The 13,179-nt window shown below is 35.1% G+C and overlaps 1 long non-coding RNA gene across 1 annotated transcript; it reads left to right on the top strand.

Moving 5' to 3' along the window:
• The first annotated feature begins 3,030 nt into the window (after positions 1 to 3,030).
• On the top strand, positions 3,031 to 4,388 carry LOC139851397 (uncharacterized). The gene is made up of 3 exons (XR_011760608.1): positions 3,031 to 3,109; positions 3,786 to 3,884; positions 3,970 to 4,388. It is a non-coding gene; the product is annotated as an uncharacterized lncRNA (long non-coding RNA).
• Positions 4,389 to 13,179: the final 8,791 nt, after the last annotated feature.

The following is a 13,179-nucleotide window of genomic DNA, read 5'->3' as shown; positions in this document are numbered from 1 at the left end:
TAATTCATTGATTTATATATTTATACAACATTTTTATCAGAACATACTTTAAAGTCGTCGTTAAAAAGATGTGAATTGATTAATTAAATTTAATTATGTCTTTAAAAAGTTGTCGTTAACATTGTTTTTGATATATACACTAACACTATTTATGACTATTTTCGAGTAATGTTATAAAATAAATTTTAACATTAAAAGTTGTGAAACACATAAGGATAGTTTTGACCTAGATGCGTTTAAGGCTTTGGATTTAGATAGCTCTTCGAGTTGTCTAAGTTTTCTTTGTTTTATGTCTTCGAGCCTTTTTGTAGTAGTTCTTTTGTATTCTTGTCTCTCTTGTGGAGATTTGTTTTTTTTAATATAGTTTTCGTTATTTGAAAAAAAAAAAAAAAAGTTTAGTAAATTTTGGTCAAATCAACTCCTTTGACCATTAGCTTTTGTAAGTTTTTTTTTTTTTTTTTTTTTTTTTTTTTTTCAATTGTAGCATTTTCCGTCAGGAAAACAAACAGAGAAAACTAAAATTTCCGTTCTTGAACGTAGCTGCCCCGCTTCACCCGCCGCCGTCACTCATTCTTCGCAGTCTGTTCCACGTGTAATTTCTACATTTTTTTAAAAATTTTCTAAATTGTATTTGCAAACACTGATTAAATTGAAATCGAATTAGGTCACATGACGAATTGTCTAATTTTATCAAATTATCTTTAGAATTGTTGTTATAATAATGTCATCTAGATAACTAGACATCACTATGTGGAGCTTGACCTAGATGCGTTTCTTCAATCACATGATACATCCTCTAGTGACGATGAAGATCACCGCCACGTCAGCACAGTCGATGAACTTCTGGTTATCGTTCGTGCAGTTAGTGTAGGGGATAGTTTTAGCATTTTAGGTCATTTAGGTCCAAAAACGAGTATTAGTTTTAAGATGATGAGTTATGAAACTGGTACAGATTTGAATGCTAATCATTAGGAAGAATTTTTGAGTTCCCAAAGTTTTTGTGAGAATCCGTTTCATGTAATCGATAAACTGAACGAGTTGTATCTTGAGGTAATTGTTTACCTATTGTATCAGACTTGGTGTTAACCATTTTCAAAGTGATCTGCGATTTTTTTTTCATTTGCACACACGAGAACATTGTATGTTTAATTTGAAGGCTCATTATTCATTTTTCAACTGATCTGATGCTTTCATGTGCACACACGACACACGGGACCTTTGTATGTTTGATTTGAAAGCTTGTTCATTGCTTTTGAGGACCTTTTCTGAAATTATCTGCCGATTAGTCCAATAAAGTTTTCACATGAATTTTGTTTTGTCAAGTTGTACATGAACCTTTATTTTATTTTTAGAAATTTATTGTGTTAGTTTTCAGTGTAAATATATGAAACAGCTGGTTTTCATGCTCAGAATGGTGTTCACAAATTATCATATGGGCCTCTCCTCCCAATGACAGCATTTTTTTTTTTTTTATCATTCCCTTCAATATTTTTTATTTTTAGATCACACCAGAGTCATCCTATCTATTACACTTGAATCTACAGTATGTTTTTTTTTTCCTGTGCATTTGCTATGTCAGTATGAACCCCATTTTGTACTCTGTTACGTTGAGACCCCTAAAAGCTATAGGGTAGATCATTGTTTACGCTTGTGCCAAGAATATGGGATTATAGATGCGGCTGTTTTCTTATTTGAACAGGCTGGAGACGTTGGAACTGATCTTTCATTCACACTTTCTGACATCTTAGATACATTAGCATGCTTGCTGCTGCTTATAATGTAAATATTTCTGCTGGGGTGGATCATTTCAGCGAGTTCATGAAGAAGAAGGAGGTCTTTTTTTTTTTTTTTTTTTGAAAGCCAAGCTTGCATCAGTCCGGACCGAAGCCTAGTTATCATTTGCACACACACGCGCTTTCGGGCAGGAAACCCGAACCACACTCTGAAGAAGGAGGTCTTTTACGTTAACATTTAAACTTCTGTTTCTTATGGTGGATAAGACGAAAAATAATCTCCTTTATTGCAGCTCAACGACATATTATATATTGTGAATATGTAACTGTGTTGGATTTTGCCAAAGGAACAGCTATCGGTTGGATTCAATGACGCTGAAGCCTTCTGGTTTCAGTTGATGTATATGTATATGTAATTAGTCTCTTGCTTCAACTACTGGTCCAAGCTCCTATTACGAAATGTCTATTCTCAATTTTCATGAAATATCAAACTTCTGTTTCTGTATTCAATTATTTACTCCAATTTTGTTTGTGACGCAACCATTCATTTTTTGTGTTTGCTACTCATAAGAATGAGAAAAAAAATCGCATGTATTTCCATGGAGAAAAATATATTATCTTTGTTTATCTAACTAACGAATAAGATATAAAAACAATGAGAAGCAACATCAAAATGTTTAGTAAGACAATTGGTGCTGATTTTGTGAACCCTTAAACAACCCACACGTTGTTAAGATGGATTTTGAGCAACAGGTTGGTACGTCATCTGAGTTTCATTTCAGAGGAGGCAAGATCATGAAATTAATGGTGTTTCATTAAAGAGATGGTCGAGGGAATCTATAATCTATAATCTATCTATAATCTATCTATCTATCTATAATCTATCTATAACATTTTATAAATCGTGAAGGATTTGCTGACGTGTCAAGCCATTACTTAATCTTAATCTCACATGCTGATGTGTTAATCCCTCTAATAATCACAATTAACAATAATTAACACTTAATCATTCCAAGCTGTCACAAACACAAACCGTACGATTCATTCCCAAAACCATATTCCGACCAAATCTACGTCGCCTCTCTTCTCCTTCGGCGATTCTGCATCCCATCCCATACAAACCCTAAAACTAGATACCGGTTCATTGTAGATGTCATAATCGCTCGATTCAAAGAGGTTTTCATTTGATTGCGTAAAGGTATGTCGATTACAAACACACATGGTCATTATTCAACGCGATTATGCACTAACGGTTTCAAATTTATTGGATTTATCATTGGTATTTACATTTTGATTCATTGTTATTAAATTTAGTTTCTGTTGATTCCACTTCTCATACAATTATGCTGTCTTGATTTATTCCTCTTCAATTTAAGGTTTGTATTTGTTTGGTTTATTTATAATTACTCCCAATTACGATTGTTAGTGTGTTCTATATATGTTGATTCTTGATTTAGTAGAACCCCTTTGGTTTGTTGTGAGTCGATTTCTTAACGGCAGTGATTTTAATTTTGGGTTTCGATTTGGCGTATCAATCCTTCCAATCAATTCCATTTCAATCAAAGATTAACGTGAATGCAGTCCTACTTCTATTTTGTGGTTCAATTTCCATTTCAATCATGTTATAAGTTTGATATTTTGTGTCTGCTTGATGTGAATTATTCGCTGCACCATATGAGTTCATTAACCTCTTTTTATCTTTTGATTTTATAGGAAGTTGGAAACTGATAATGTATGACCAAATGTTCGTACTCTTGAAAAAACGAGTGGTCTTCTGGTTTGTTATGTAAAAGCAAAACCAGTTATTCTAAATGTGACGAACGAGGCCTTAATTGAGTATATTTTTTGGGTTTTGTTGTTGTTGTTGTATTTTTTGAGGCTCTACTTCATCTTCTCATTAACATTTTAAGTCATTATTGGTCCAACGAATGGTTGTAATAATATAATGATTTAATATAGATACCCTGAACGTTGTAAAAGCTTACTATGAAGATATAACAGTTAATGACATTTTTCATTTGGTTTAACATTTTTTTTTTTTTTACATGTCAGATAGAATGGTACAATAGCTGCCTTAATGCATTAAACACTGTTGAGAAGCTACACCAAAAGGAAGATGTGGCTGATATTATTCAAGCGAAAGTTATTCAGGTTTGTCATAGTGCGTATTAAAAATATATAATGTTTAAAGAAAGATTTTATGTAAAAGTTTATCTAAAATATGTCATGTTTGAAGCTGTTGAATGGAAAAAATGAGGACATGAAGCTTCAGTGGGCAAAGGATCTAAAATCTGGTGATTTAAGCCGTCTTTATACAGAATGTCTTACCGATACATGGATCGGAAAAGACAGATGGGCGTTTATTGATTTAAGTGCAGGCCCGTTCTCTTGGGGACCCGCTGTTGGTGGAGAAGGTGTATGTACAGAGGTGATACAAAACTATTGATACAGTTGATGTATGTATGGCTCAAGAACTTTCGTGGAAGGTTAGTACTTTAAATGACTGAAATTTAGCTGACATATTGGTCATGCTAACCTTACTAACGAGCAACTGTGTTTGGTTTAATCTTGTTGGTGCATAAATCCCGAGTTCTATTACGTTTATTGTTCTATTTGTTATGTACTTGATATTTCAGTCATATATGTACGTGGACATTTATACTTTGTGTTTATGATGCTTAGTATAATGTCGTGAATAGGTCAAGCAGTCGGTTGGCTGCTCAAGACCATCGACCGATGGTAGGGACCATCGGTCGAGGGACTGTCACCATCGGCCGAAGGTCCCCGACCACCGGCCGATGGTCACTGTATTTAGTATAAATACGGGTTTCGTGGTTTTGTGTTAGGTTACACACCATAAACCCTTAGGCCGTCGTATTACTTGCTGCTAATCGTCCCAAAACCCTTACCAACCGAATACACAGTCTTAGGCATCAATTCTATCAATTATTCATTGGTTAATTTGATCCCGTTAGTCTAATACGTATTCGACTCATTCTAATTAGTGTTTCCGCCATTAATCTAGATACAACGTATGATCTAAGGTCCGAATTACTTCTTCAAAGTGGTATCAGAGCGTTGTGTTGCTGATCCATACGTTTTTTGAGTCGAATTTTTGATTTTTGTGATTAGGGTTTGTGTCAAAACGGGTTTCAATTAAAAGGTTGGAACTTTTACGTTTAAATACAGTGTTTTCGAGTGTTTTTGTGTTCAAAGGTGTTTTTGTGAAGTTTTCATCGGTTTTGTTTGAGTCCAGAACGTTAGAATCAATCATAATTTGAGTTTTGGCCAAAAACCCTAGTTTTTTTCTGCCCAGATACGTAAGAACTACCCTCGGCCGGTCGTCATTGACCATCGACCGAGTGTCTTGACCTTCGACCGATAGTCACTCACACTCGACCGACCGTCTTAAGTTGAACCGGAGGACAGTTTGTGATAACCTTGAACCGTTTGTCTAGACCATCGACCGTTCGTCCTTAGACCATCGACCGATTGTCTCAGTCCTCCGACCGATCGTCTCAGTCCATCGGCCGATCCTCTTTTAATCCAGAATAATTTAATTAATCCATAATTAATCACTTAATCAGTTAATGATGTCTGATACAAACGAGAAATTAACAAACGAATACAGTGCACTTGTTATTGCACCCGGAATTCAAAGACTATTATTAAGCGAAAGTGAATCAGGATCTAACAATAAAGTTCCGAGGCTTGAAAACTTAAAAGACTTTTTAGAATGGAAAGTTAGGTTTGTGATTTACCTTAATGGACAAGATTCTCGACTTTGGGAGTGTATTGAGACTCCTTTTGTTTGGCCATCAGGGGCTGACGGTGAACCTAAAGAAACTCATGATTTTGATCCCGCAGAACGCGAAGGGTATAATCTTGAGTGTCGGTGTTATGCTCAGTTAACGCAAGCCTTGTCTAAGGAAATCTTCGGTCAGTTTAAGAACCGTTATAAGACGTGCTATACTCTTTGGCAGGCTATTGTGTCCGCAACTGAGGGTACTGCTACTTATAAAGCAATTAAAGGTAAAGTGTTGAAGGATGAGTGGAAGGTGTTTGCAGCCCTTCCAACAGAAACTTTGAGCCAGACCTTAGAAAGGTACAGGTTATTGGTTGCCGAGATGAAGGATTATGGGATTGAGGTAAAAGATGATAAGGCAATAAAAGTGTTGGCACTTGGTCTTCCTGAGAAGTGGGATTATGAAGTAGAGAAGATCCAAAACCTATATGTTGCTTCTGCACGTCCTTTGACATTGACTGCATTTACTTCAAAGTTAATGGAGAAGGATATTCAGGTTGAGGCCAAAAGGAAAAGGCTTGGTACTGTAGCAGCCAATGTCACATCTAGTGCTTCTTCTTCTGGTCATGCTCCATTGCAGACAGCGTACATCACAGCAAATGCAAATCAGATATCTGCACCAAAGTCACAATCTGGTTACTTTAATGCCAAAATACAGAACTCTACAATTAAGATGATTGAGGACGTTCCGACTCAGCAGACTCAGATTCCACCTCAGACTCAGACTCAGAGTCCTATGTTTCAAACTGACAATATCAGGAAAAGATCTATTGAGTCCATTCAGGAGGACATGGCTTTAGCTGCTATCGTTGTTAACTCTTACAACGATATGATTAGTGGACAGGTTCTTAACAATCATCTCGAGAATGAAGATTATGATCAGATCGATGAAGATGAGCTAGAGAGGATGGACATTCTGTACTGTATGGGTAGCATTGTTAGGCGTGCAAGGAAGTATTTAAAGAGAACTGGTCAACGATCTTTGAGTTTAAACAGGGATTCTAAGTTTGGTTTTGACATGGCGAAGGTTAGATGTTATAACTGTGATGAACTTGGTCACTTCAAGAAGACTTGTACTAGACCACCAAAGGCTGGTTATCATGATCCTTTTCTTAGTACAACCATCTCAGTGACTCCCCAACACGTCATTGTTGAGAAGGAATCATCTGGTTCTGCTCAACCTAAAGCCTTAACTGGTTCCACAATATATCCTGATGAAGTTTGTGACTGGTCTATTCCAGTTGATGCTCAGAAAGCTAATGTTGTATTTGTGGGAAAGAGTCCGACTGAAATTGAGGAAGAAAGAGTAGTTCGAAGAAGAGCAGGTTGTAAGGGTAAAGATAATCCAAACTGCACATGCTACGTGTGCAAGTGTGATGCAAGGTTAAAGAGAGCTGAGGAGCTTATGAAATGGTGTTTCAGAAAGAGGGTTAAGGAACAGCTGTATGATAAGTTCCGGAAAGCCAAGGATTTGTCAGACATTGAGTTTACTACTGATCCATCAGATGAAGAAGAAGGTAAAAGTTGTCATGAGGGTACTTGGTTCAGAGAAGAGTTGGGTCATTTGCTCAACCGTGATTTTGTGAGTGGTGATAAGAAAGTTGTGACGGTTCAAAGTCAAGTTAGTTCAGATAATAGTGAGGGTAAGGAAGGTTATGAAGCTGATTATTCGGACAGCACAAGTTCGGAGTACGAATCAGAGTCAGATGCAGAATCACAGGATGGAAGGAATAACTATGCTTTTATGGCTAATACTTCCAGTAACGATAAGGTATGTACTGATTCAATTTCTAAATGTGCTTATTGTTTTGGTTATGAACAGGAAATTGAAAGACTTGAATGCGTTATTTCTAAGCTAAGTGAAATACCTGTTACTTGTGAGACCTGCTGATGTCGAACGAGGTGTATATAAAATAGTTTATAATTTTACTAGGAAAAACTATTAAATACGATACAATTTTACACAAGATATTTATTTATTTATAGAATGGATATACTTAAACCTTGCTACAACACTTATAGGCAGTGTACCTAATCGTACAGTAGTGTAGTTTTTAGTAAGTCCGGTTCGTTCCACAGGGAAATCTTTAAACAAAGCTCAACGCTATATTAGTTAACTTTTATAAAAATACAAATATATATATAGGTAATATTATTATTATAAAGGGGGGGTTTTTACCGTTTAATGACCGGTTTGTCGATTTTAAAACTTTAGTCGCAGTTAAAACCTAATGTAAAATATAAAATAAATACAAGACTTTAAATTAAAGCGTAAAGTAAATAACGATAATAAAATTGCGAATAAAAATGCGATAAAATTAAATTGCGATAATTAAAAAGTACGATAATTAAAAGTGCGATAAAATGAAATAACAATAAATAAAAGTGCGATAATTAGAAGTGCAATTAAATATAAAATAAAGGAAATTAAATATGAAATAAAAGAATTATGCTTATTTAAACTTCCGTAATCATGATGTTTGACGTGTTGATTTTAGTTTTATGCCCATGGGTTAATTGTCCTTTGTCCTGGATTATTCAATATGTCCGTCTGGTTTTTGTCCATAACAGTCCATCAGTCATAAATATAAATTGCAAGTGTCCTTGTCAAATTATTATTATACCCGAAGATAAATATTCCAACTAATTGGGGATTCGAATTGTAACAAGGTTTTAATACTTTGTTTAATGAATACACCAGGTTATCGACTGCGTGTAAACCAAGGTTTTACTACTTTGTTAACAATTACACCAATTACCCTTGAATGTAATTTCACCCCTGTTTTAATTATTCTAGTGGCTATTAATCCATTCCCGTGTCCGGTTAAATGAACGATTATTCGTACATATAAATACCCCGCCCATCGTGTCCGATCGAGTGTATATGGTAATTTATAGGGACGCCCAATTGTAAATCTTTATATTAACATTAACAAACTTTCATTTAGTTAAACAAATATAAAGCCCATTAATAGCCCATAGTCTAGTTTCCACAAGTGTCGTTCTTTTGTTCACACCCCAATTATGGTACAAAGCCCAATTACCCAATTTTAGTAATTAGCCCAACATCATGATTACTTCGTTTTAAATAAGCATAATAATAACTTAGCTACGAGACATTAATATAAAAAGGTTGAACATAACTTACAATGATTAAAAATAGCGTAGCGTTACACGGACAGAATTTCGACTTACACCCTTACAACATTTGCTAACATACCCTTATTATTAGAATTATAATTAAAATTAAAATATAAATTAAAAATATATATTACTCGTATATATTGAGAGAGAGATGAAAAAAAAAAGATGTAAAATTCGATCAGAATTCGGTTGGCTTTATAGCCAGAAGTGAAATTTGGGGCTCCGCGACTCGCGGCAAAATGGCCTTAAAACTCCGCGAGTCGCGGAGAGGTATTTTCATTTCACACCCTTGGAGTTTCTGGCTGCCGACGGTTTTAATAATATATATATATAATATATATATAATTAATATAATTAATTATATATTATATTATATTTATATACATAGTTAACTTGTAATTTTTAGTCCGTTGCGTCGAGCGTTAAGAGTTGACTCTGGTCCCGGTTCCGGTTTTTCGAACGTCCTTGCGTACAATTTAATATCTTGTACTTTGCGTTTTGAATCTTGTACTCTTGTGATTTCGAGACGTTTCTTATCAATAATTGGAACCTTTTTGATTGTCTTTTGTTCTTTTGAGCTTTTTGGTCGTTTGCGTCTTCAAATCGTCGAATCTGTCTTTTGTCTTCACCTTTTATTATTTAAACGAATATCACTTGTAAATAGAACAATTGCAACTAAAAGCTTGTCTTTCTTGAGGAATAATGCTATGAAATATATGTTCGTTTTTAGCATTATCAAATATTCCCACACTTGAGCGTTGCTTGTCCTCAAGCAATATTGTCTTGAAATACTAGAATCACTTCTTTATTCTTCACACTTTGTATATCAGTGATTTCTATACGGCGGTATAAACAATGGTAGTAACGATATGGTTTACAGTCCCACATGACTATAAAAATTTAGATCCATTAAGGAAATTGGATCTTTATGAAAACATTTGATCTTTTGAAAATTAAATCTAGTTTTTTACCCTAGATAAGTTTTCCGGAATAACCCTTTACCGGTGTTTGCAAAATATTTTTGTGGGTTTGGTGGGTTTCAGATTTGAAAATTTTAGCTCAAAACTTGCGGTTTTGTGTCACCCACTTGCTAACCTTGTATTTGGAAAGCAACACGTCCAGTTTACTTGTTCCGTATATTACCTTTCGGCAAACTACCGTCCGGTTGTAAAGGAAAGCGTTGAACAAGCAACTGTTAAGGCAATGTCCCGTGACATGCTTTTGATTATGGTTTATAACGTGTCGGACGCAATTACTATCCTTGGTAGGAGCAATAGTAAAACTCACCCTTATAATTTTTCGGTCTGGCACAAGGTCCTGTCTTTGACCATGCTATGCAACCACCGTTCTTACGGTTGACACCCGATTTAGTTCAGGTGACCTAATGAATTCCAGGTGAATTCCTAGGATTTTACGTTCAATGGTAATGAACGTATTGAAAATAGGGTTTTCAGAAAACAAATCGGTTTGTATTTTTGATCAAAATATTTTCTCGTTCAAGCTCGAGTTTAGATATCATCGAATTCCATGAGTTTGAATTCTCAATCTTTAAGGTCAATCTCAAGGATTGAGTGATATCAGTCTTAAAAGCTGATTTTTAATCTTTAAGGAGATTATCCTTTCTGGGGATCTGATTCATTAGTCTTATCCAGCTAATTTGCATGGTGCCTCCCCATTGTACGAGATAAATCCTTCTCATGGTTAGGATAAATCTGACCACTTGGCGACCCTGTTTAATGCTGAGGTCCGTGAATTTCCTGCTGATTTTAGTGATGACTTTTCTAGATTTTTCGTCAACCTACAGCTGGTCTGAACGACAACTTCATGACCTAAATCAAGAAGCGCGTGTCTTTTTCGGAAGACTTTACTTCCTTTTAATGATGGAATTGATTCATCGTGTAGATCCATCTCTTCTTTTCTTTCATTGGGTAAAACAGTTTAGTTTAGTTCAAAGCAAAAGTATTTTCAGTTATTTGTTACAAATATATGTGGCATATGTTTAAAATAACTTGGTAAATTTTCCCACACTTGGCTTTTTATTTTTCTTTTTATCGTCCTCTATTCCATTTTAAATGAATTTTGACGTTTTAGTTTGTTTCTCAATTTATGTCCTTTTTGAGGTAACAATAATTTCGGTGTTAAAACCTAGTTTTATCGTTCATAAATATGTATAAACATGTTTTTGAATTCATTTAATTGGAAATTTTGAAAAATTTTACTAGAATTGGGTAGTCAGTATATAAGACCAGGGCTGTTCTTTATTATCAGAGAGCACTAGATTCTAATACAACTACTGCTTTACTAGTATTTTTAATGGTAACCAAGTGTTTAATATAAAAATTTTAAAATCCGAAAGAATTTAATCCCTTCCCACACTTAAGATCTTGCAATGCCCTCATTTGCAAGAAATCAGTAACAATTTAAATTATTGAGGGTGATTTGTGTGAAAATGATTAAATTTTTACCAAAGTTTCCAAATATATTGGCGTTTGTTTGCTGAATGATAAATGGTGCACGTCATTTGTTCATTCCGTCTTGTTGTTATTTCACATATATTTTGCATCATTGTCGTCAAAATTACTTGCTTTTGCTGAACTTAATGCCAGTCTTTGAAAATGCGTTGTTTTACCCTGTTGTGTACATAAGATAAACTGCAAACATATATACATATTTTTGAAGTTTGGTTTATTACCCCACATTCAAAAATTATTAAAATCTAAGAATAAAAGTTAGATAATTATAAAAATGATTACAATATTAACAAAAGTATTAAACATATCAATAATTACATATTACAAAATAATAAAAATAAAAAGTAAACTAAGGATGATATTGGTACCAATAGGGGTTCCACGCATAACCATAAGTGCTATAGAATGCTTCGGCAGGGTCATACGTAGGATATGGTGGCTGCATCTCTATCGACCAAGGAGGGAAGACGGGCTTCGGTGTAGGAATATAGTTTCTACCTATATGTTGGCAATGCGCTATGATCTGGTTCTGATGAACTTGCCAATCTTCAAATGCTCTCTGTCTAGCATTTTCGTATTCCTGAGAAGCTATAAACCTATGCATTTCTTGCCCCCCTCCTACATTACCTTGTTCCTGGTTTCTCTCTACCTGTGGATGTCTACCATTGTATCGTACTGCGGCGTTGTTTCGCCGCTTCAAAACTTTCGCACCATGGTACACATTTAAACCTATAGTGTCGCGGGGTTCCGGCTCTTCTACTAATAATCCCCCCCGACTTATATCCACACCGAGATATTCACCAATCAAAGTAATAAAAATACCACCCCCTATTATGCTATGTGGACGCATCCCTCGAACCATAGCTGATAAATAATAACCCACACAATATGGTATACTTACAGCGCTGTGTGGGTCTCGAATACACATATGGTAAAACAAATCTTGTTCATTTACCTTTTCTTTGTTTTTACCCCTTTGTGTAATCGAGTTAGCTAAAAACCTATGTATTACTCTTAATTCGGCTCTATCTATATCCAAATAAGAGTAGTTTCCCCCTTTAAAACGGTGATGGCTTGTCATTTGACTCCACACACCGTGTGTATCAAAATTTTCATCTATTTTCCTACCGTTTAGTATCAATCCTCTACAATCGGCAGACGCTAATTCCTCAGGCGTATATATACGTAAAGCCTGAGCCATGTCCAGTAAAGACATGTGGCGCATCGAACCGCCTAACAAAAATCTAATAAAAGAACGATCGGTTAAACTGGCTACCCGATCATTCAACTCTATACTACATAACAACTCTTCACACCATACTTTATATACAGGTCTGCGTATGGTGAATAAACATATCCAGTCATTAAAAGAAGAATTACCATACCTCTGTATCAGTAATTCCCTAATTGGCCCGGCCAATTCTACAGCTTCCAAGGGTCCCCATTCTATGACCCTCGGTACCTCAACAACCTTGGAATGAAGAGTATGCAAACCCCGTTGATATTTTGGATAATCTATCCAAAGTCTGTCAAATCGCAGGTTCGGGTGCAACTGTTCCAAGTGCATATCTGAAAAGTTCATGACTGGATGAGGTACATCCTGCTTGTAGTAGTTATCTACCTCCTGTTGTTCCAAGTTCTCAGCAGGAGCATGGCGGGCTTGGGATGAAGATTCACCCCTTTCATTCTGCAAAACACATCAAACACAAATTTTGTGCATCCAAATATGCATTAGTGTCAGCAAAATCATCAATCAAAATAATTACAATGACATTATTAATTTATATCAAACTTAAGCTTATTTTCACATTTTTATCAAATCTACACTTTTTCAAATAATCATATATGAAAATTTTCGCCAAGTTCATAAGCATTCAATTCAAATAACATGTCAAAATAATCATTACTAGCAAATAAACAAGTCTCAAATGGCATTATCTTTCAAAAATCAAGTTCATGAATTTTGGACTTGAAAAAGTCCACTTTAATTCTCAAAATCATGTTTAGGCTCAAAGTTTTGATCATT

The sequence above is a fragment of the Rutidosis leptorrhynchoides genome, chromosome 6 (assembly GCF_046630445.1).
Source record: "Rutidosis leptorrhynchoides isolate AG116_Rl617_1_P2 chromosome 6, CSIRO_AGI_Rlap_v1, whole genome shotgun sequence".
NCBI lineage: Eukaryota > Viridiplantae > Streptophyta > Magnoliopsida > Asterales > Asteraceae > Rutidosis > Rutidosis leptorrhynchoides.
Note: the sequence above shows the minus strand (reverse complement) of the source record. Positions and strands in the feature narration are given on the sequence as shown.